At 46.5% G+C, this 26,048-nt stretch overlaps 1 pseudogene; it reads right to left on the bottom strand.

The window, feature by feature from the left end:
* Positions 1–6,714: 6,714 nt before the first annotated feature.
* Positions 6,715–26,048, bottom strand: part of LOC141157739 (meiotic recombination protein DMC1/LIM15 homolog) — a 222,188-nt pseudogene continuing 202,854 nt past the window's right edge.

The following is a 26,048-nucleotide window of genomic DNA, read 5'->3' as shown; positions in this document are numbered from 1 at the left end:
ATTAGGCTACTCACTATCAAAGGCAGCGAATTTTTGGACAGGGAACCACTAAGTGTCCGTAGTAGATATACTAGATAAAATAACCTATGGTTTAAAATTCACGCTAGCGGTAGTGAATGAAGGACTTCGGGAGAATAAATAACTAAAATGTACTTTATTGATACAGGTGCTTAAAAAGATTTTTTCTAAAAGGCTAAAATAGACAATATAAGGAATTGGTAAAAATGAGTAAATAAATATAAATAAATAAATATGGTTCTAGATTAATTGATAAAACGGCTTCCCATTGGGTCTTGAGGTAGTCGATACTTGGGAGGCAGAAGGGTGGACCAGGTGGAAGAGGAACCGTGTTAGGGTATAGTAGTACCGTATGGTAATACGGTACTTAGGGTATCTATTCTTGGTAGGTTGGTTTTGGTATGGGTTACCTGTTATGATCGGTCTGTATCTCCTTGTGGCAACCTTGAAGGCCTTTCGACGATGGACTCTAGTGTCAGTAGGAGATGATGGTAGATAGCTGAGGTGCAGGAAAAGTAAGTTAGAACTTAGGAGTAATTGACTAAAGGTTACTAGTGGGAGTTGTACTTTACCTGCTGTTGTTGTGGCAATCAGTGGGTAACAAGAACAGAGACGTGCGGATGTGTTTCTTGGACCGTGATCCACAGGGAGCCAACTAAGGAGATGGACTGGTCCGGGATGGTTTTTTGAAAAAGGGCTCGAGGTCCTAGGGTCGCAGAAGTAATAGGTTTAATGTTGTAGGTACTCGGTTTTCGGGTGATACGATAGGGTTAGGACTTACCCTAAGGTAGACTTATTCTATTTTAGGTTTAATAATTATATTTGTCCTTTTTAGAGATGCAGCAGGTGCCTCTGGCTTGTCCCTGTCCCTGTAGGAGAGGAGCAGCAAGGTGCTTCTGGCGGTACTGGCGACGTGGTGTCTATGTTGTACCCTTTGTCCTGTTTGAAAATTTAGGGAGGGTTAGGGTTTGAGGTATAGTAGGATTAGTCTGCAGCTTCTATGTTTGTTAACCTTGTTATTTACCTTATTTCATATATTGCTGGCATAAGAGGACAGGTGCATCAGGTGTTCCGGTCGTACGGAAGGTGCAGCAGGAGGCTCTGGATGTATTATTTATGCAGCAATAGTTCTATAGTAGGAGGCTCTGGTCCTGGATGCCAAATGGGTACAGTAAGAGGCTCTGACTGGGTGGTCAGTCGGTCAGGCAGTGATGGGTCCTGCCATAAAGTGTTCTGGTGCAGCAGAAGGTTCTGGTTGCAGGGTTTATATAGCAGGGGTCTCTGGCTGGGTAGTCAGATAATGCTATCACGATGCTGTGATGTAGCAGGAGGCTATGGTTGCAAGGTGAGTATAGGGCAGACCGCGTAGTCTGTAAGTCTGCCAAGGATAGAATAGCGGAGGTTAGGGTATCTATTCCAGGCAGTTTCGTGTGGTAGCAGGCGGTGGGGGCCGAGGCCCGAGGTTACTTACAGTCTGCAGTCCCGCGGTGATGTCAGGAGGTGATGGGGCCCGGAGCGAGAGCGGAGTCCCGGCCGGTGACCGCCGCAACTCGCGTGCTTCCGGGTAGGCAGAGTGGGAGAGAGAGAGAGGGTGAGAAGGCGCGCTTTCGCTTGAAAGTGCGCGAGAGTGGCAGGGTGACGCGCTGTCACATGGTAAGCGGCGTGCACTCAGTACGGAGGCCTGTGGGTGCCTATATCACTATAGCATAGATAATGGTGACCAAAAGTTCCTTTTGTGATGTAATATCTATCTGCCAATAAGGTGCGGCGAATAAGATCATGTGACACTGCAGGTCCTTCACAATTGTGCAATATGACTGTGGCTAGTAAATGGCAGGTACTTTCTGAGACTTTGTGATCAGAGCGCAAATGCGCATGTGCGATTAATACCATGTGACCGGGAAGGTCCTTAAACACCACGCTGTTCAACTTGGAAGGGCTCTACCATTGGCCCTGATAATTTTGGCGCCAAAAGGATGAATAAACTATTATTGACAAGCTTGACCTGGAAGATTTTAACCATTGGTGCTGATGGTGAACTGACAAAGGCCTTGGACAGGTCAGTAACCTCCTTATAACTTTGGAGAACCTATTAGGTTCTGTTTAGTGATTGACATGTGGGTCTACCAATGTTATTAGATTTAAGGATGATTTCCTTCACAGGACCTGTATGACATCACTAACCTATGTTTTATAAACCCTAGGGTTCCACCCACTTTTCATTGTAGCCTCAACTCCCTGATGAAGCCAGTGATGGCTAAACTAGTTGGGGAGGCAGCTAATAATTTTTATTAGCAATGTTTGAGAGTTGGTCCATACTATTCAATGAGGCGTTGGTCCGTGGCCACACCATTTACTGAGTTGCTTTGTGTTACCATAATCACAGTGAGCTACATAGAATAGGGGAAACTAATGACCAGCCAGTTGTTACTTGGCCAGATTATTTATGTCACTAGCTACTTTGTACTGGTTGAGGAACTGTATAAGATCAAAAGTCAGTATGAATGAGATTGCTATTGAGGGATAGACCAACTACTAGAAACAGCCTAGAGCCAAATCTCTGTGAGACATTTGTCCATTAGGAGTTATCCCACACCAACAATATCTCTCTCGCTCTCTGGCTGTGAGTCTCCCCATTTCACTGGTATTGGAAGTATTATCTAAAGCTCTAACTCAGTATTTGGAAATTGTTTCAAGGACCAACACAAACTTGTTTTTTAATATTGCACATAAGTTGATCATGTGATAAATAAATAATAAAGATTACCTTTTAAATAATCACAGAACCTTTAGTTAGGGCTTATTTGCCTTATGGCAATTTGTAAATAAAGAATTCTTCCGCTTAGCCTAGGCTCTTCCAGATTGCCCTGGTGCTTTGGCAATCGGGTTAATGGTTTTGGGGCTGATGTCAGCTGTGTAATGTCTGCCAACATCAAGCCCAGGGGTTAGTAATCGAGAGGTGTAAGTCAGACACCCCCATTACTAACCCCATCGCTCTTGGAAGCTACTTATTCTTAGTTTAACCTATTGTATCTTTAGATTTTTATTACAGTACAGGTTAATGGCTAAAGATCTGGTCATTTTAAGAATGAATAGATCAAAGGGCTCATCATATCAAAACACCAGAATGTCATGTGATCACTGTACATGAGATACATAATTGTATTCTGCACTAAACGCCATTTGGTGCGTGCACTTGTCCATACCTGCAAAGGATTCTTCTGGGCTTCACAAGCATAGGTCAACTATAGTCAGAGGCTATACTCTTTAGGAAGTGGCACTTGTCTTCCTCTATTCCCTTCCCATTTACTATGAAACCAAACTTCTTCAGGATTCTGGGAGTTTGGTTTTGCAAGAAAGGAGCAGATATATAGTTATAGGAAAAGAGCATGGCCAAAGTGTATCAGAAAATTAGAGTGTGGAGCTTAGATTGCACTCTATTGTGGGTTCTAAAAATCTAGCACAGACATGGTGAGTTTCTGTATGTGGGTTCTAAGCCTTACCAGTCTCCTGTAGTATGGTATAATGAGTAAACAGAGTTAGGCCCCATTCACACGTCCTGGTGATTCTGGTACAGGAAAAACCAGTACCAGTGAGGTCTGTGTGGCAAGTACATATCAGTGTGAATGGATAGATAGGATAAATATATGTCAGTGAGATATATAATCGGTGTTTTGCGTGCATAGGTTTCTGTACTTCTATTTAGCAGAGAATAAATAAAAGAAAAAAAATGTGGGGTTCCCCCTATTTTTAATAACCAGCAAAGGCTAAGCAGACAGCTGCGGGCTGATATTAATAGGCTGGGAAGAGCCCATGGATATTGGCCCTTTCCCAGACTCATAGCACCAGCCCTCAGCCACCCCAGAAATGGCGCATCCATTAGACGCACCAATTCTGGCGCTTAGCCTCGGCTTTTCCCAATTGCCCTGGTGCGTGGGCAATCAGGGTAATGGTTTTGGGGTTGATTTCAGCTGTGTAATGTCAGCTGACCTCAAGCCCAGGGGCTAATAATTGAGAGGTATCAGTCAGAAAAAGAAATAAACACGAACACAGAGAACAGTCCTTTAATTGTAAAAAGCACAATTACCCTCCTTTACCCATTTATTAGCAAAAATAAAAGTAATCTACAAGGGTCCACCGTAAATCCATAATAAGGAGGTTCCACAACTATCCCCGACTCTGCTACATCCAGAGCAGTGGTGAGAGGTGGCAACCGCTCTTTCTGATATCCACACATCCATTATCTTTTGGTCCTCCTGATAAGCCAGTGTTTGGCGAAACGCGTCGAGGCAATGAGGTGATAGGGGAATATCTATGACCAGGGACACAATCTCTTTGGATAAGTACAATTCCTTTTATTTATCAAGAATACTATCATGTGTTGCATTTTAAATCTCAGCACCTAAATCATATGGGTGTAGGTCCTATGTGCGCTAATTTGTACTAACAGATGTCTATATAAACACACTGCACTTTACTAAGATTTGGCCTATTTTGTATTTTTTATTGGGCTAAGAGTTTTTTTTCAAAAAATAAACCTTGTCCAGAGACATGTGATCTTTGTTGGAGTTACCCATACATCTTTATATATCCTTGTTTATATTTTCTGATCTAACCTTATCGTACCTGCACTTTCCCTTAGTATTTGAGATTGGACTCTGTATAGTGCTAGGTTTCCTCACGGTATATATAGATAGGGACTTGGTGAGGGACCACAGGGTGAACCGCCGAGGAGCAGGGGCGCCACAACGTTCCCCCCTTAGGGTGCCAACCTCCGCTGGTACGCAGGGAGAGTCCAGGGGAAGTGTAGGACATCAGTAAGAATTAGGTTTTGTCATCACAAATTATTGTGGTTTTGTGTATACTGTTTTGTGTGTCTTTTTATGGTCTTGAGACCTTTTTTTAACATGATCAATAAAAGTTATATCTTAAAATTGGGGTTTCGATATGATCATGGCAACCGCTCTCTCTCTCTCATAGTGTTTGAACATTGAAATCAGAATTTATTACACTGCAATCGACTGCCTGAAAAACATGTCACAAAATACTCAAAACAATGAACATATGTGTTTGAAAAGAACTTGCTGTGCATGACGCGCTCCTGGGCCTGCTGTGTCGCGCAGCGTCTCGCGCACGGGGGCTTACCCGGAACCGGATCAGATGAGGGTTGTAGTCTCCGAGTGGCGGGGACCCGGTCCGTGCCCAGGAAGTCAACTCAGTGTGTGGCAGTCTTGATAGATGTTATTTGAGTGTCGACTACGCCACCCGTTGATTTGCAGCTATGGAGCTGCCGCTGCAGGGCAGACCGCTGAGGCCGGTGTAGAATTGTGCAGCGTGATAGTATAACCCCCAACGGGAGGGGTATGGCCTCAGGGCAGCCGACGTGGAAGATGAGGGTAGCAGGAACCACTCAGAGACGGTGCGGTGTAATTCAGGGTCTTTACTGGTAACAACGATAGACCCTCCCGGAGTACTTGCTAGCGAACGGGGCCTGGTCAGTCCTTGAGCAGATGGGATCTCCCCTGGCCAGGCGGAGTTGTAGGCCTCCCAAACTGACTGTACTCTTCTGGCTACCTTGCTAGAAGCGGATATAAGTAGCCCACGTCCCTGAGTGTACCGTGTGGTGCTCACCCGTATGGCCGGTGACTCGGGGCCTTCTAATGGCTTCCGCTCCACGATGGCGGCGCTGGTCCCACGCGTGTGACCGTGCCTTCGGGTTTCTGGGCCTGAGGACCTGAAATCCCCTGCCGGTCGGCTTCTGCTGCTGGGTAAGAGTTAGTCCCCACAGCCTCGGACGCCGGGTCCGGTAAGAAAGCTTCTCAGTCAGGGCGAGCTCTGCAGCTGCCAGCCCCTGACTTGTAGTAGTATTGCTCCCACTGAGCTTCTGCTGTTTCTTCCTGTGACTGTTTCTTGTCTCTACTCTCCTTGACTGACTAACCCTGCTTCAGCCCCGGGTTTATATAGGGGAAGGTCTTCCCCTCCCAAGACTGGGCAGGAGGTGTGGCATGCACAGGATCCCTGACCAAAGGACCTCCCACCTGCTCTCAGACATAACATTACATTACTGTGGGAAACCAGACCCCTGGGGTGCCACATGCATATGTTCATGTTTTAACCGTTTCAGGTTTCTAAAACTGCCAAGCAATTAAGTGACATGTCCATTCTTCTGCCTTTTTCTGTTCGGAAGCCACACTGTACTATACAACACAAATCAATGTAAAAAGTAAAGCGATGCCCGGACATTTTTTGAAGCATTTTGACATTGTTTTTGCTTTAAAAAAACACTAGCGGTTTCTTCATTATTCAATGGAGTGAAAAAAACAACCGGAAAACGACAGTACAAAAGATGTCACAAAAACCATGGGAAAACATGTCAGTGGCCAGAACCATCAGAAAAAAACGCACAGGAAATGACTGAAAAAACTACACGCAAGACGCTTGGTGAAAAAAGAAACCAGAATTCCCTGAAGCATCTTCTGCCTGTAAAACTTGGCTTATTTATTTCTTTGAAGATGAACAGCAATCAAGCATGAAAATAACATTTTTTCAATTGTTTAATTCTTGAATATTATCACTGTTTTGAGTCTATAGAAGTCATCTATACAGGCAAACCTACACATTAATAATCCAACAAGAGATAACAAAAGATGTGTCACTTGTCAAAAATAAAATATTTTCTTATTTATTAATCCACAATGCTTACAAATCTCTAAACAGCAAGTACTGCTATTTTAAGCCTTTTGTATTAAGAAAGAGATTTTACTTTTGCCAAGAGCCATCTTGGTTTTTATCTTTTCTTGAAACAGCAATTTGATGCAGAGCACCACCATATCTTCTGCATATATAAGAAACCTGTGTTATCCTACAGAGATTGTTTAACTATAAGGTACAATACTTCTATGGTCAGCATATAAATAAATATGCATAAATACACACATAAAACAATTACTTTAAACGACCAACCTTTTTTGTAAATTAAACCATTGAACCAATTAATAAAAATATGTTAAAACATTTCTGCAGTAGTTATATAATCAAATTACTAGAAAACTGCAAGTAGATATTAAACCTTTTTAAATAGTTTGTATAAATCAGGTATCACTCCTTTGCATCGTTAATACCACCAGCAGTGATTGCAAATGTGGCTTCATTTTCTGGCATTTCAGGGCTGTCAACAAAAAAAAGGAAATATTTTTTACTGATATCTTCTAATTTTTCATTTTAGGATTTAACATACTTGTCAAAGTAAAATGGGTTTTCTGTTAATATTTTTTATCCATTAGGCTTCAATGAGGTCCACTTACTGGCCCCTGCTCTAGTGATGGCTCTCAGACGCTGCTCCCAGTGATTGTTTACAGACTGTAGCGGTGGCGTGAGTACAAGCGCATGTAGCTGCTATAGCCATTCACTGGGCTCAGCGGCTTATGCCGGCTATACAAGTTAAACATTATTTTTAATTAAGAAGGTGATCAATTTGTTTGGTAGATCGTATACTTCCTCCTTTCAATATTGGGGAATGTCTCTTTAAATTTTTGGGATGACTGTTGTGCACACTTTCTTAAAAGGGTTGTCCACTACTGGACAACGCATTCTTAAAGAGGTTGTCTCACGTTTTTACTGTATGTGGCTACAATTGCAATGTGGTAGTAAAAACAAGTAATATTGCTATTTACTTTTTATTACAATTATTTTCTGTTCTCAAGAACGCAGAGATTTTTTTTCTATCGTGTACAGCTCATTGCCTAGGTTCCTGACTACCCTGCAGTCTTGGTGTGGCCTGTTACCTAGGTAAGAAGCACACATATATGTATGCTTTATAGCCTCCTCGTGCAGCTATGAAAATGACCGTTTCGCTGGATCCAACCAGGCTCAGTGAACTTGCTCTTTTCCCATGTTGCAAAGACAAAACTGCTTGTGATAGCTGCATGAGAGGATGCTCAATTCAGACCAGAGGCAACAGATAGACAATCTGTCAATCTACAGCAGCGAACTGCCTCCTGCAACTAAGCACAGAGATAATCCCTTTATAATAGCTGCACAGCCGATCATAAAATGAAAATATTACTTATCTCCTGCAACTGCTCCGTTCCTGGGATAGCTGCAATCGCTGCATTTGCTGACTGTACCATGACAGTTATTTCACGTGACCAATCAGTGACCATTGATTGACCTCAGCTTTCAGGATTCCGTTAGACTGGCAGAATCAGTAATGTCATCTATGTAGTGTATTAACTGTAGATATGGTAATCACTTCTAAAATATGGTTATATTGTGTAATAAAATTAATGGGCATATTCCTAAATATACAGTATTCCCTTAAGAGTCATGCTACTAATTAAGTACACAACTAATTAAGTACACAAATCAAGACATCCGGAGGAAGTGAGAGACCAGTCGCAGCTCTCACTTCCTCAGGATGTCAATTACGTCCGTAGGAGAAGGAGAGTGAAGCCAGCGCTGAATGGCCACAAGGATTGCGTGACAGCAATGTCACATGAGCCCCTTGGAGAGCCAGTGCCAAAACTGCTGAAACGGTGCCGTCACTAGTAGTGGACAACCACTTTAATATTAGTTACAGGCTTATCAGACACTGAGATCTATATTGATTAAGACAGTATGCTCAATAGATATCTCAAAAATGTAAAGAAACATTCTCCATCAAGCCAATTTATCACCTTTCCAATGAGAGATGATACAGTGTGTGGTTGACATATTAAAAGAGGGTTACCAAATATTGAATATGCATTTGTATATATCACTGAAAGGAGAATGCACACTTTTAATGTTTTAAATTGACAAAAGTTAGGTTTTAGAGCACCATTATGCTAATTTATCGAAGCTGGATCTAAAATATAGAAACTCATATGAACAATATGAGACTGATTTCCAGTGGTAATAGATTATGTTATTGGACCTTACTTTTAGGTATTATTTAGGTGTTACAAAGTGAAGGTGTAGCAACCCGAGGACTCGGCTGCTACAGGGGTATTGCACCTCAGACCAGAGGTGTGGTATTCCACTCCCGGGTAAGGATGGAGTGTGGAACTGGGCTCAGTTAGCTGCATGCACCACATTCACCCCATTTCCGGGGGACAGATCAACGGTACTCCCACCAGATAGATGTGCAGGTACGACAGCTTCTGTCCCTGGCTGGAGTGGGGAGGGGGGAGGAACATCCTAGTGGTGTAGGAGCAGAGAGGGGAGGGACTCTGGGCAGAGGTAGGAGCCCATTGGTTACTCGTCACCTGGGCTCGGGTGTCAGAGGGAGTATATAAGGTGGGCACCATCTTAGGACAGGGTCTGTTCTGTGCAGAGAGGAGCTCAGCCAGAGAGGGCTGATAGGGAGCTGTGGCTCAGTCTGGGCCCAGCTCCAGAGTCAGGCCTGGAGTGGAGGCCTGAAGCTGAGAGAGGGAGAGAGAGAGAAGTCAGAGGAAGAAGGAACAGAAACACCAGGAAAGGCCCAGAGACGCAAGAGAGAGGGAACCCTGAGATCCCACGAAATAACGGGTGAAGGGTTGGCAGAACAGGGTGCCGGATCCCAAACTGGTGGAGGCCAATTATCCTTAGCCAGGAACCGGAGGTCGTGGACAAGTTTTGGCGCGACCCCTCGCCATATCTACCAGGAAGGCATACCATATAGGGTCAGGGAAACCGGGAAAGGTTTCACCACCAGAAGGCCCGAGGGAGCTGGACAAAGGTGGATCCCTGGTGGGGACGGCCAGTAGAAAGGAAGAGAGGGGAGCTCAGGACCACGCTCTGGAACTGCCTGGGAGTTGGCCGAGTCCCGGACCTGGTGGACGCAGCACGGCTCGGGTGGTCCTAGCTGTACACAAGGGACCTGATAAAGAACTGTGAGTAAAGCTGTGAAAACTGCAATTGCACGTCTCTGAGCTTCCTTGTCACACCACCACTACTACTACCATCTTTTCCTGCTTCATCAGCTGCCCTGAGGCTATACCCCTCCCGTTGGGGGTTATACCATCCACGCTGCACATCCGTACCACCGGCCTCAGCGGACTGCCCTGCAGCGGCGGCTTCATAGCCGCATTCAACGGGTGGCGTAGTCGGACACTAATACCATCATACCAATAACTGCCACTTAGTTTGACCACCCTGGGCACGGACCGGGTCACCGCCACACGAAGACTACTACCCCCATCGGATCCGGCTCCGGGTATTCCCCGCGCGCACGCGCGCCGCACTACAGCACTGGCCCAGGGGGCGCGTCAAAGGCATATCAAAGCAATAAGCTATCACTTTTGTTATATTGGAAACAACCTTTATGGGCTATGCCTCGGGCATACAGCGAGTCCAATGTGCAATAACATATATGCTCTATATGGTGAAAGATATTCTCATCTTGAGGGGGATGAAACATGCCATTTTTTCCTGACCGGGGTGTACAGAATCTCATAGAATCTGCCAAATGTTACTAATTTCAGATTAGTTTAAATAGACTGTCTGCTTAAGACATTATTGTTTAAAAGGTTGCCACGCACCAGTGGTATCCAATTGTACAAAGGATCTGACAAAGAATATGGTTCCCATATGTAATCAGATGTGAGTGGATGCTTAGGCTAAGTTTCCCACAGTGAGAATTTGTTGCGCTATTTTCACACACAAAAATGCAGCACATTACAGAAACAGCAAAGTGGATGTGTTTTATGCAAATCTCATGCCCGCTGTGCTGATATTTAACACTGTAGAAATGAACCTGTGGTGTGTTTTTGAATTCCATAGCATGTTCATTTCAATTGCGGTAAATATATGTTTTAACTGCTGTTTTAACCCGTAAAGTTGAATGAGATGCAGAAAATCCACAGATAAAAATTGCATATTTGCTTTTAGTGCATTTCTGCAGTAGAAACGCAGTAAAAACACATTTAATCCGCACATGAAAAATATAGCACTCGTATGAGAAAACGTGACATCTAAATGAGCCCTTGGACAACCCCTATTCATATGCTCCATTAGAGCACATAGATGGAAAAAAAGCAATGTGGACATCTTTGTCATCACCTGTCATAAATTTTACCAATACGCAGCTCGCCTCTTCCTTTTCTTAAGCTGATTCTTGTTGTTGAAGCATGTGCAAGTATATGGCCTCCAATGGGCTTTTTGGGATCTGCTTGAAAGCTAGAGAAAAAGAGGTTTTTGAAAACTAAATATAAACAATCATCTTATATATTAAACCATTATTATGTATATTACCATTTCAAACCGTGATCATGGTCTTTATAGTGTTTGTGATGGTGTGATATGGTGTGTGGGGTATCATTCTGTCTATGTTAATATTTTTATTGAATTTCGGAGTGTTGTCTTGTTGCTCTGTATCATTCTGTGTATTCCCTCTAAGGTGACTACACAGCATTTAATCTTAATTATCCAGACGTCTAAAGACTGTCGTCTTATGAGTTTTAAAAGTTTACTCTTGATACTTTTGAATGGCTGCTGTTTGCATCTTATATCAGCTCCTACAGGGTATTGTCTGCTATCTTTGCAAAACAGGGACGTAGGATCATTGAACAATCGATGTTTGATATGTTGATTGACCATTGTATGGGACCCTGTGGCTTGTTGACCTGCAGAGCAGAGGAGGACAAACTATGCAGGTTGATTAAATATTCAAACAATGAGAGGTGAGCTCCTGTCATCTCCCCCCCTGACCTGTGGATGATGACTTGAAACACAAATGTGGGCATGAAGAGGAATTTTCTATCCTTCTGGGGAGAGAAACCAGCAAGATAGGTCCTTTGTGGGACGCTGATGTGAAGGCCAGCACTCCGGAGAGACTTGGAGAAACCCGGATTGCCCTGGAAATACTGCTGGAGGAGTCTATATGGAAACGTATCTAGACTATTTCATCCTCCGTCTGGTGGATTGCTTGACTCTTATCCCCCGGGGCATTTATCCCATTACTGGACTGTATCCATGTTCCTGGAGTATTTTACCCTCTGTGTGGTGGATTGTTCATGGCCCTTTCGGTTTGCATGTAATAAAGGTTCTTGCCACTGTTCACTCATCTCTGGCTCTGCTGATTGTGTGATACCGGAGTAGGACCCAGTGACAACTTGTATAATATTTCATAGGATATCATGCACATATTGTACATAGCATGGGGGTGACAACGGATTAGACGCAGAAGATTCCAAAAGATCTAAGAGGAATAAAGAACCAAAACTAAAAATCTAGTGACATCTTTTCCAAAGAAATCATTGGACCATGTATCAAGCATGTATCCAGTGTCGTAGCTATAGTCTGATGGGCCCCGGTGCAAAATTTGGACCGGCCCCCTGCCCCCATCCTGGTATAGATGTCTCTTATCCTTGGCACCATCATGATATACTGTATATCCCCCATCCTGGTACATATGTTCCCCGTTCTGCCGCTGTTCTTTAATGTAGAGAAGAAAATAAACCATTATACTGTACTCACCAGGGGCGTACATAGAAGTCATGTGGCTCCATAGAAGAAGTATAAACGCAGTCTCCATAGTTCTCTATATAATATACTGCACAGGTCATAGTCCTCCATAAAGTATAATGCACAGCTCATAGTCATCCATAAAGTATAATGCACCCCCATAGTCAACAATAGTAGTATAATGCACCCCCATAGACATCAGCAGTAGTATAATGCACCCCCATAGACATCCATAGTAGTATAATGCACCCCATAGACACATCCATGGTAGTATAATGCACCCCATAGACACATCCATAGTAGTATAATGCACCCCACAGACATCCATAGTAGTATAATGCACCACATAGACATGCATAGTAGTATAACACACCCCCAGAGACATCCATAGTAGTATAATGCACCCCATAGACATCTTTAGCAGTATAATGCACCCCCATATAGATCCATAGTAGTCTAATGCACCCCATAGACATCCATAGTAGTATAATGCATCCCATAGGCATCGACTGTAGTATAATGCACCCCATAGACATCTATAGCAGCATAATGCACCCCCATAGACATCCATAGTAGTCTAATGCACTCCACAGACATCTATAGTAGTATAATGCATCCCATAGGCATCAACTGTAGTATAATGCACCCCCATAGACATCAATATTAGTATAATGTACCCCATAAACATCTATAGTTTTATAATGCAATCCCATAGACATCCATAGTAGTATAATGCACCCCCACAGACATCCATAGTAGTATAATGCACCCACATAGACATCCATAGTAGTATAATGCACCCTATACACATCCATAGTAGTATAATGCACCCCATAGACATCCATAGTAGTATAATGCACCCCATAGACATCTATAGTAGTATAATGCACCCCCATATACATACATAGTAGTATAATGCACCCCATAGACATTCATAGTAGTATAATGCACCCCCACAGACATTCATAGTAGTATAATGCACCCACATAGACATCCATAGTAGTATAATGCACCCTATACACATCCATAGTAGTATAATGCACCCCATAGACATCCATAGTAGTATAATGCACCCCATAGACATCTATAGTAGTATAATGCACCCCCATATACATATGACGCGCCCCTGGGCCTGTGTCGCGCTGCGTTGCGCACGCGGGAGCCTACCCGGAGCCGGATCAGTGGAGGGTTGTAGTCTCGTGGCGGTGACCCGGTCCGTGCCCAGGGAGTCAAACTAGACGGCAGTCTATTAGTAGTAAATAGTTGATGACTACGCCACCCGTTGAGTGCAGCCAGGAAGCTGCTGCTGCAGGGCAGACCGCTGAGGCCGGTGGTAGGATTGTGCAGCGTGATAGTATAACCCCCAACGGGAGGGGTATGGCCTCAGGGCAGCCGACGTGGATGATGGGGGTAGCAGGAACCACTCAGAGATGGTACGGTGTAGTTCAGGGTCTTTACTGGTAACAACGATAGACCCTCCCGGAGTACTTGCTAGCAAACGGGGCCTGGTCAGTCTTTGAGCAGATGGGATCTCCCCTGGCCAGGCGTAGTTGTAGGCCTCCCAAACTGACTGTACTCTTCTGGCTACCTTGCTAGAAGCTGATGTAAGTAGCCCACGTCCCTGAGTGTACCGTGTGGTGCTCACCCGTATGGCCGGTGACTCGGGGCCTTCTAATGGCTTCCGCTCCACGATGGCGGGCTTCTGGGCCAGAGGACCTGAAATCCCCTGCCTGTCGGATTCTGCTGCTGGGTAGGAGTTAGTCCCCACAGCCTCGGACTCCGGGTCCGGTAAAGAATCTTCTTAGTCAGGGCGAACTCTACAGCTGCCAGCCCCTGACTCCTTGTAACTCTGCTGTTTCCTATGCTGCTTCTTGTCTCCACTCTCCTTGTCTGACTCACCCTGCCTCAGCCCCGGGTTTATACAGGGGAAGTTCTTCCCCTCCCAAGACTGGGCAGGAGGTGTGGCATGCACAGGATCCCTGACCAAAGGACCTCCCACCTGCTCTCAGACATAACATTACATTACTGTGGAAAACCAGACCCCTGGGGTGCCACATTCCCCCCTAGTGAAATTTAGTACTCCGGGACTAAACACATTTAGAAAAACATAACAAAGTATAACAATAACAATACTATAAGAAAAACACATAAGATGGTTACGGCGTGTCCGCAACCGGATGCAGTCTTTGAAGAAAAGCAAAGGTGTCCATTTCACCAACACAGGGAGACGTAACCAGGTAGGGGTCTGTCCTACCCCGAGTCCTTAACAGTGTCTAGTCCATCCTGGGTTACGCTCCAACTATATACAAGGATTCCCGGTAAATCCACCAAGGTTTCCTAAAAACAACTGGAAACACAAAATTATACACAAGCAACAATACACAGATAAACATAAATAAAACTATTTTTACACTTCAAATTCTCCAGCGTGCGGGTAACTGGCCTCTAGTGGCCCTAGTGGACCTACGGAGCTGACTGTCTGGCCCTGAACTACAGGGTGGAGGAGCTGTCAAGGGTAAACTGGGCAGCTGTCTACCGGCTCTTTGTCTCACTAGGGGTACGGCAGGCTCACTATAAGCAGAGGGTTGATTCTCCTGTTCTACTCGTGTGGAGTCTTCTGCCTCCTGGACCGGCTGTTCTTCCAGCTCTACCCGTTGCTCCGTAGGTTCTTGGGATGATGGTTGGAGGAAGGTGAGTACGGGTACCACAACTGCACCATTGACTTGAGTCCAAGACCGAGGGAAGTCCCCGAGCATGGTACTAACCATATCTTCCCTTTCTCCCACGGGTCGATGGTCTTCTTGTTCCTCTTCAGGGTTCCTCAGTTGTTCGGGACACTTCTTCAGGTGGTCCCGGGATACAATGGCTGTGGTTTCCCCTCCGTCTTTACTGATGGTACAGACCTTCGGGTTCTCGTGGCTTGAGGGCAGTACGGTGTACGGGTCCTTCTCCCACTGGTCATCCAACTTGTGGAGCCGTCTTTTCCTCTTCAAGACCTGCTCTCCGGGTACCAGGGGAACAGCGGGAGCATACTGGTTGTAAGTCTTCTCTTGTCTTTCCCTAGCCTGACAGAGACTTCGCTCCACGCTCTCTTGTACTCTCCGGTACTGCTGCTGCCTCTCTGTGTCCCAGTCTGTTTCTGGTGAAGTGTCCTCAGGTGTCAGGACTCCCATTTCCAGGTCAACAGGTAACTTACCAGGTCTCGCCCTCATTAGGTAAGCCGGGGTACAGTTGGTGGAACCTACCGGGATGTGGTTGTATAGGTCCACCAGATCGGGCAACTTCTCAGGCCACAGACTGCGTTCTTCCAGGGGCAATGTTTTTAGAAGATCCATTACCACCTGGTTCATTTTTTCACAAAGTCCATTAGTTTGCGGATGGTAGGGTGTCGTCCTTATCTTCCGGCAGCCATACAGATTGCAGAATTCCTGGAAGACCTCCGCTTCAAAGGCAGGTCCCTGGTCCGTCAGCACTTGGTCCGGGTACCCGTGTGGACGGCAGAAGTGCTGCTGGAAGGCTCTAGCTGCTGTTTGAGCCGTTAAGTCCTTGACGGGGACGACAACCAAGAACCGGGAGTAATGATCCACGATGGTTAACGCGTAGACGTAGCCACTTCTGCTTGGGGTCAGTTTTACATGATCCAAGGCTACCAGTTCCAATGGTTGCCGGGTGACGATGGACTGCAGGGGAGTCTTCTGGCTGGCCCGGTCCTTCCTTCTCAGATTGCACGGGCCACAGTCTCTGCACCACTTCTCGATGGTTCCCCTCATGCCTACCCAGTGGAACCGCTCGCGCAGCAGGAACTCCAGCTTTTTCCACCCGAAGTGTCCAGCTCCGTCGTGGTATGCCTCCATCACCATGGCTGCGTCTCTTCGTGGCACCACTACTTGCCAGAGTAGTTCATGCGTCCGGGAGTTGACCATTCTGCGGCACAACTTCCCCTTGTAAAGGAATAGTCGACTCTTCTCCGCCCATAGTTGTTTGGCTTCCTCCGGAGCGTCTGGTTCAAGGCGAGCCTCCGGCCGAGTCAGCATCTCCTTCACCAGTCGGACGGCAGGGTCGCTGTCTTGCGTTTCCGCCCAGTTGTAGTGGGGTAAGGGGTTCAACGTAGCAGCCTGCTTAACCCTTACCCGGTGGGAATACTGGATAGTCCCATGACGGTGGAACGCAGGGAGTTCAACTTCTTCCAGTCCCTCCGGATCTTCTCCTTCGTCCGGCAGGTTGGGCATCCTGGACAGGGCATCCGCGTTAGTATTGGAGCGTCCTGCCCGGTATTTGATTGTGAACTCGTAGTTGGACAGACGGGCCATCCACCTCTGCTCCAGGGCACCGAGTCTTGCCGTGTCCAGGTGTGTCAACGGGTTGTTATCCGTGTATACGGTGAACCGGGAAGAAGCGAGGTAATGCCTAAAGCGCTCGGTGACTGCCCATACCACGGCCAGGAACTCTAGCTTAAATGAGCTGTAATTCTCGGGGTTCCTTTCGGTGGGTCGCAGTTTTCGGCTGGCATAGGAGATTACTCGTTCTCTCCCCTGCTGAATCTGGGACAGTACGGCTCCTAGCCCGATGTTACTGGCGTCGGTGTAGAGGATGAAGGGCTGGCTATAGTCCGGGTACGCCAAGATTTCATCCCCCGTGAGGGCCATCTTCAGCTGGCGGAAGGACTCTTCTTCTAGCTCTTCCCATTTGAAGGGCGGCTTCTGGTTCTTGGCCTTTCGGGACTGGCCTATCAGGAGGTCCTGCATAGGCGCTGCCTTTTTGGTGAAACCGGGAATAAACCTTCGGTAGTAGCCTACCAACCCTAGGAACTGCCGCACTTCTTTTACGCTGGAGGGGCTTGGCCATCCCTTAATTGCGGTGATCTTATCGGGGTCGGGAGCCACTCCGTCAGCGCTCACCACGTGTCCCAGGTATTGCACCTTTGGTTTCAGGAGGTGACACTTGGAGGGTTTCACCTTTAGGCCGTAACTCGCCAGAGCTTCGAACACCTCCGCCAGGTGTTTCAGGTGGTCCTCATAAGTTTTGGAGTATACGATGACATCGTCCAGGTACAACAGGACCGTCTCGAAGTTTCTGTGGCCCAGACAGCACTCCATTAATCGTTGGAAGGTTCCTGGGGCGTTGCAGAGTCCGAACGGCATGCAGGTGAACTCGCTAAGTCCCATCGGGGTGGTGAATGCGGTCTTCTCCCGGTCCGCCTCTGCTACAGGAACCTGCCAGTACCCGCTAGTGAGATCCAAGGTAGAGAAGAAGTTAGCAGATCTTAAAGCAGCCAATGACTCCTCTATCCTTGGTAAGGGGTACGCATCCTTGTGTGTGATACGGTTGATTTTCCGGTAATCTACACACATCCTCATGGTGTTGTCTTTCTTTTTGACTAAAACTAGTGGAGCTGCCCAGGGGCTACAGCTATCCCGGATTACCCCAGCCTCCTTCATGTCTCTAAGCATCCCCTTGGCGTGTTGGTAATGTGCAGGGGGTACGGGTCGATACCTCTCTTTTATGGGAGGATGATCTCCCGTGGGGATGCGGTGTTCTACCCCCTTGACTCGCCCGAAGTCTAACGGGTGTTTACTAAACACTCTCTCATACTCTTGAACCACCCGATAGACTCCTTGTTTCTGATGTGAGGGAGTGGAATCAGTACCCAAATGTAGTTGCTGACACCAGTCCTCCATGTCTTTCTTAGAGCCGTTACCTTCCTCCGGGTGAGATGGAGGCAAGGGTTCCACAGATTGTATAGAATTTTGATTAGTGGTATATAATTTGGCTAGCGTGGCATACCGGGGCAGGTACACTTCCCTCTCCCCGATATTTATTATGCGAATGGGCACCCTCCCATGGCGTACATTGACCACCCCCCGTGCTGTCAAAATGGTGGGCCTACTGTCTGAGTAAACTGGTTCTACCATTGCCTGGTAATCTCTACCTCTCAGACCAATAGCTGCCCGGCACCAAATCATCATTTCACTTTTTGGGGGCATGGCAATAGGAAAAGGGTCACACATTCTTACGCTACCAATCTCACCGCCGGAGAGTTCCACTTGTTGCCGTTGCATCAGTGCCCGGATCTCTTTCTGGAGCACCCGCTGCTCGCCGGAGCTGGCGTTCTTGGCAACCTGCTGTAAAAGGAAAATCACCTCTGCAAGACAATTTTCAATTACGTTAGTTCCTAGAGTTATTTTTGGGTGACTCTCATGTTTATCAATATCTACAATGATCAGTCCCTGTGCGGCCAGTTCGACTCTACCGATTTTGAGGGCCACCTCTTTAAATCCGATATGTGGCACGGGCTGGCCATTGCTGGCGATGATACTCAAGTCGTCGTCAGGGTAGTGGGTAATATCCGAGTCATTCCAGTACTGCTTGAAGAGCACGTACGGGATGGTGGTGACCTGTGACCCGGTATCCAGTAGGGCACTCATGGGAATGCCATCCAGTACCACAGGCAAGACTGGACGTCCTCCCACATATCTGTCGCGCCAGTTCGATGGGCCTGGTGATCTTTTTCCTGGGGGTTGGCCCTCTACCCCAGGTTGTGCCCGTTTAAAGAACAGTACCTTTCCATATGTCCGGGTTGATTGCAGCGGCGGCAGATGGGTCGTCCGTCCTCGCTGTATCGGTCACTGGGTCTTCCTCTGGCCGGTGGGGTCCTCCTTGGTCGACGCCACGGGATGTCCTCCGGTCCGGATGCCAGCTGGATCTTCCCTGGGGTGGAAACCTGTAAAGACTGCACAGTTCGGGTTAGCGCAGCAACGCTCTTAGCTAGCTCTTGGACCTGATGGTGTAGTTCTGGAGCCGGGTCATTGTCCAAAGCCTGCGCATCAGCTCCCACAGGCCCTGCTGACAAGGGCGCCGCCTCCTGGTAGTAAGTGGTAGTGGGGCGTCTGTGGGTCACAACGCCACCTGGTGCCGGTTCTCGGAGCACCCGGATGGCTCTGTCCTTGAACTGTGCAAAGTCCAGATGGGGATCCTGTAAGGCCATTGCCCGCAACTGGGTTCGGTGGGCATTGCAATATAAACCCTCTATAAATTGTTCAGTCAACAGCCTGTCCTCGTTTCCCACCCCATCAGGGTCGGTCTGCTTTATGGCCCGCAGGGCCTCTTGTAGGTTTAGTGCATAGTCCCTTATATTCTCATGCGCTCGCTGCTTGCACCCGTAGAATCTAAGCTTAATCTCGGCTGAGGTGCGGGTATCAAAGGTGTCCTTCAGCCGGGTTAGTATCCCTGTGACAGTCTTCCTCCCAGGTGGCCAGGATTTTACTTCCCTTTTGGCTGCCCCGGTTAGTTGGGCCACCAGGATGCTCACTTTTTGCTCTTCTGTGAGGGGGTACACCTGGAAGAGGCTATCCAGCTTTTCTCTAAAGTCATGCAGGGTATGTGACTCCCCTGAGTACTGGGGTAGCCAAGCTGCTCCCGGGATATAGGGCATGGTGAAGGGCATAACTGCAGCAGCGGTAGCGCTGGCGGGGGTTGGGGCAGTGAAGCTCTCCTCCGTATCCGACATCTTCCTCCCCCCTAGTGGACCGTGGCCTACCTTGCGATGATCCTCTTCCGTAGGCCGCGGCTCCGCAGTGGATCGTCAGGGTTGAGGACCTTCCGTCGCGCTCCTGTGACGTCGGCGTCTGCTGGGCTCCTTCCAGGACCTTACGCAACGTCCGGACGTGAGGCGGGGCTTCAGTTCTCGCGCGCTTTCGGAGTCCACGCCCCTCTTCTTCCCGCGCGGCGTCCTCAAGATGGCGTCCAATGGCGGGAAAACTCCACGGATGGCGGGAAGAAGGTCGAAGATGGCGCCGGATGGCGGGAAAACTTCGCGGATGGCGGGAAGAAGGTAGAAGATGGCGCCGGATGGCGGGAAACCTTCACCACTGGTAAGTTTGAACAGTCTTTGCTTTTCAGGCACGCAGTACCCGGTGGTTGCGGGCACGAAATCCTGCCGACTACGCCAAAGTTGACGCGCCCCTGGGCCTGTGTCGCGCTGCGTTGCGCACGCGGGAGCCTACCCGGAGCCGGATCAGTGGAGGGTTGTAGTCTCGTGGCGGTGACCCGGTCCGTGCCCAGGGAGTCAAACTAGACGGCAGTCTATTAGTAGTAAATAGTTGATGACTACGCCACCCGTTGAGTGCAGCCAGGAAGCTGCTGCTGCAGGGCAGACCGCTGAGGCCGGTGGTAGGATTGTGCAGCGTGATAGTATAACCCCCAACGGGAGGGGTATGGCCTCAGGGCAGCCGACGTGGATGATGGGGGTAGCAGGAACCACTCAGAGACGGTACGGTGTAGTTCAGGGTCTTTACTGGTAACAACGATAGACCCTCCCGGAGTACTTGCTAGCAAACGGGGCCTGGTCAGTCTTTGAGCAGATGGGATCTCCCCTGGCCAGGCGTAGTTGTAGGCCTCCCAAACTGACTGTACTCTTCTGGCTACCTTGCTAGAAGCTGATGTAAGTAGCCCACGTCCCTGAGTGTACCGTGTGGTGCTCACCCGTATGGCCGGTGACTCGGGGCCTTCTAATGGCTTCCGCTCCACGATGGCGGTGCTGGTCCCACGCGTGTGACCGTGCCTTCGGGCTTCTGGGCCAGAGGACCTGAAATCCCCTGCCTGTCGGATTCTGCTGCTGGGTAGGAGTTAGTCCCCACAGCCTCGGACTCCGGGTCCGGTAAAGAATCTTCTTAGTCAGGGCGAACTCTACAGCTGCCAGCCCCTGACTCCTTGTAACTCTGCTGTTTCCTATGCTGCTTCTTGTCTCCACTCTCCTTGTCTGACTCACCCTGCCTCAGCCCCGGGTTTATACAGGGGAAGTTCTTCCCCTCCCAAGACTGGGCAGGAGGTGTGGCATGCACAGGATCCCTGACCAAAGGACCTCCCACCTGCTCTCAGACATAACATTACATTACTGTGGAAAACCAGACCCCTGGGGTGCCACACATACATAGTAGTATAATGCACCCCATAGACATTCATAGTAGTATAATGCACCCCCACAGACATCCATAGTAGTATAATGCACCCAAATAGACATCCATAGTAGTATAGGACGCACATCCAGCTGAAGCTTTTGCTGGCGTTTGCGGGCCTTGGCCCTCACCTGCCAGGCCCGGTCGCAGCGGCGACCGCAGTCATTACGCCCCTCCATGTATCTCATTATTATTCCTGGAACAGCCACTTTATCTTTTACACATACAACTGATGGACAATCAGAGAATTTGTTCATTGCATTTGATGTAATGGGCACAGCCCATAATGTAATGTATGCATCTCATACATTTGCAAATAGTTATGAGTATCTGGAGGAATATATACAATGTGGAAAATTTATGAAGCGTTTTACACCAAATTTTTGCACAAAAAAATTGCAACTTTATCTCATTTTACAATGCTCCCACCACTATTCAAAGTGAGTGTGGTTATTTAAGTATATGGACATGCTGCCCACTTTTCCCCTTGAAGTTTCAATGTTGTGAAATGTCTTATATGGTGTAATGTGAGATGTCATGTAAAATGTAATAAGTATTAATGATAAGTAATGTGAATTATGATGTGTGTTAGATATTTGTAGTTTGACAATCGGAACAGTTAGAGTTAATGTTTGTGACTAACCCAGAATGGGAGGGACTATCTGGGAAGACAGTGGAGAACTTCCTAACAGAGAGTTAGATAGGGCCTGGAGTGAACAGAGCCGCATTCAGGGGTGACCCTAAATGAGAGGAGACTGAAGAGAAGGGATAGCGAGATCCGAATGACAAGAGACTAAGAGACAGAGTAGCCTTCCAGAGACGATTCCTAGGGGAGGAAGCCTAGCCATGAGACCCCGAGCTTATAATGCTGGAAGGTAACGGGCCTAAGCAGGATTTAGTATGTGGGACTAGTGAAGGGTTCCCAGCAGGAGTTTCAGGGCGCCAGTAGTGGAAAGAGGATGCGGAACCGCAGAACAAGTAGATGACACTTGTTGATCAGGACTGTAGTGTCGAAGCTGAGTTGTGAAGTAGGGAAAAACAGTCGACATAGAGATACTGAGGAAGTAAACTGTGGAAAATGCTTCAAGTTGCAAAGGAAACGTTCATAAGGCTTTGTACCTGCTGTCCCTTGTATATAATCATCATCAAGTTGTTGCTCAGTAAACAGTTTATTTTTTAATGGTGGTCTCCCTCACTGAATTGTGAAACATCTTGTCCTGGTAAACCAGCAACATAGGTCACATGCGGCCTGAACGGAAGTAATGTCCACACAGCACAAGTCCACACACCCCACCAGGACCTCCACTTTCATGTAATGTGCCAGGGTGCCACAGACAAGTGCTCTGCCCACAGCTGCCGCCCTTCAGCACGTTAAAAATATCTATGCAAATGAGAGCTTAGCCAAATGTATGAATTGTGATTTTCTAAAAATTTTAAAAGAAAAGTGTCAAACTCACTCCAGTAATGGGGTGGCATAAACACAGGAGTGACATTTGTAGACAAAAGTTTTAATATCTTAAGATGTTCCACATTCATAAAACATAGTATGACATTGATAAATTTTGTTCAAATGCAGCCATAAACAATACTAACTTAAAAAAAAACTTATGATAAATACCCCCAAAAATGTTTACATACTTGCACAGTTTATTGTGCTGAAATATACTATATAGGCAAAAGTATTGGAACACACCTCTTAAATAATAAATTCAGGGTTTTCATTCAGTCCCATTGTCACAAGTTTCTTTAGGCCTCTTTCAAACATCAGTGCTTTTTCTAGTTTGCAAAGCAGTTTGAGTTTCATCAGTGTTTGGTCATTGTCAGGGTAGGTTCACATGAGCGTATTTTCGGTCTGAGTACTGTCTGTGTTAAAATGAACGGTACATGGATAGCACTATGGCCAAATGTTATTCAATTGGCTGCTCAGATGAGCGTTTTTTTTTCACTGACAAAATTTGTACATGAAAAAAATCACAGCATGCACTAGATTATTTCTTAGGCCGGAGACGCAAGCGGGATATGCTCCTGCTCGGCTGCAAGTGGGATCCGACAGTCCGTGCTCGGTGCTTCAATCCTCTCGCATGAGAAGATCGCAGCACAGCCGCGGAGGAGACGGAAAAATTAATTTCTCCACCTCCTCCATTGCCGGCGTCTGCAGGAATCGCACTGCACTCGGGTGATATCTAAGTGCAGTGCGATGTTTCACATGCATCCATAGGCTTAATGGGTGTGTGTGATCCGATTCACGGATGCAATAGCAGCATGCTGCGATTGTTTTTGCATGCCGTATTCTGCATTAATTGAATGTCTCTTATTATGCTTTAGGGTCTGGAGAGATCCCCAGGGCATAGTAAACGTAAGATGTAGATGTCGCACATCATAAGCTTATAACATGCGTGTGCAGATATCTGCTTTGCCTAGTCGGGGCTGGAAGTCACGGTCTAGAATGCAGGTCCTAAAGTCGCAGTGTACGTCGTGACATTACGACATGCACTCTGGACAGGGACTTCTGGCTGCGACTAGGTCAAGGACATCCTCACGCATGCGCAGTGTCATACCAGGCCTTGTCAAAACCAGAAATCTCGGCCTAGCGTGAAGATGCCTGGGGTTTCAGCACACATCGGTGGTAAGAAAATGCACCAAGGACCATACGGGTATGAGCAAGTAGTAGAGGTGGCCGGCAAGGTGAGCATTGTTTAATTTATTGTTTGTAACCTTATTCCAGCCCACTCCAGTTCAGTAAAATGGCGGTCATCAGACTGAATTTTGCTTAGTTTGCAAAGAGGGAATTACAAAAAATCCACATTCTGGAAAATACGGATTTTTGTAAAATTCAAGTAGAACTCAATTCCACTCAAAAAAATTAGCCCAACTCTGAACCACACCATGGCTTTTGAAAGGTATGAAACACAGATAGAACACAAGACGTGATTTATGAATATCTGAGTGAGGCCTTACAAATATTTGTGAAATAATGGGTCATCCTAAAGCCCTCACTTGAACTCGATAGTACTTTAATAGGATGCCACAATTGCAACAAAATTACCCCTGTTGCTGTGGCGATACGTATAAAATACTGGTCCCCATATGGTATTATACAGATGTACTGTATATATACCCTGCATGCTTTTTTCTGTTTTCAGATTGGAACACACTATGTAGTAACTTCATAATGTTCAGTATATTTATAGGTTTATGATAATTAGGGTTACATCCATCCAATATGCATGTCTTACGGGTTTACATTCACCAATTTGGCTCTCTTCACAAACAGAAATTATACTTCTTGGACTCCCTGACAAAGCCCTTTTGCCTAGCCAACCAGTACTCCTATTTTGCACTGATGACGGTAAATACCCTGACATTGAGTCTTTTCAGTCAAATTGAGGTTATAATTATATATTTTATGCTGCTCTTTCCACTTTTGATTTGTGGATGGAGAAGTTTTTAAAAAGTTGCAATTCTCACTCAAGTGGAGGAATTGAGTAAAAATTGGAGAAAGAGCAAATTTGGTGCAAATAAAGGATAAACAGCCACACGCAAAGATGATTTAAAAAACATTGCCTTTTTTGCCATATCTGAAATCCTTGGACATGACAGGTGTAAAGGTGTTGTCTGGTTATATCATATTGATGACCTATCGGAAGGATAGGTCATAAATATGATATCGGTGGTGGCTGATACCTGGGGCTCCCACCGATAGGTTATTTGCTGTGTTGGCTGCCAGATGTAAGCACATGGAACAGAGCAACAAAGTGCAGCTCCAATCAATGTGTAGCAGCTGATGCTGGGTCTTTTGAATAGAACCTCCTCTGCAATACCTGGCAGTGGACTCTTAATCTTGATGAATATGTCCAGCAGCATTATTACATGTGTTTAATTCATGTGGCCACTAGAGCAAATAACAGCTGATCAGTGGGAATGCCATGTGATATGATGTCCAATAGGAAAGCTGGACGACAATAGCGCAAAATAGGGTCTTACAAGGATAGAGAATGGGAGAACAGTAGATGCAGAGATGTGCTCACCAAGGAAGGTTGTGGGTCCACAACACCATAAAAAGTTCAGAAAACTACTGCTGCAGATCCAAGGAAGCATTCAGAGAGAAGGATAAAAAGGAGAATAGATCTTTTCTGCTCCGAAGACACCAATATTGGTTTCCAAAAATGATGAAGAAAGGAATCCAAGAGGCAACGTGTAGAGAATTGTGTTTTTTAATTATCAACGCATTTCAAAGTTCACAGACTTCTTCATCAGGACAAACCACATTGCCTACTGGATTCCTTTCTTCATCATTTTTGGAAACCAATATTGGTGTCTCCATTTTATTTTTCTCCCTGAATGTGACATGATGTGATATAGATCATATCAAAGTGATGTGACCGTAAAATTTGTGATTTCTACCATTCAAACTTGAATTGTAACTTACGTCATTGTGGCCCCTGGATCAGCAGTCATCTGATTTGTAATAAATACAGCAACATTGTACTCTAAAGAAATAAATGGCACAATTAGAAAAGTTATTTCATTGTAGAATCAAATTGGATTTGTTCTCATGTACATAACAAAATATATGCACGGAAGCTGTAAAGCAGTGCTTTAACCCCTTAACGACCGCCGATACACATTAAAACAGCGGCCGCTTAGGGGCCT

This window comes from Phyllobates terribilis, unplaced genomic scaffold, assembly GCF_046119375.1.
Source record: "Phyllobates terribilis strain yellow unplaced genomic scaffold, ASM4611937v1 Scaffold_8__6_contigs__length_399053987, whole genome shotgun sequence".
Taxonomy (NCBI): Eukaryota; Metazoa; Chordata; class Amphibia; order Anura; family Dendrobatidae; genus Phyllobates; species Phyllobates terribilis.
This window is presented reverse-complemented; position numbering and strand designations above follow the sequence as displayed.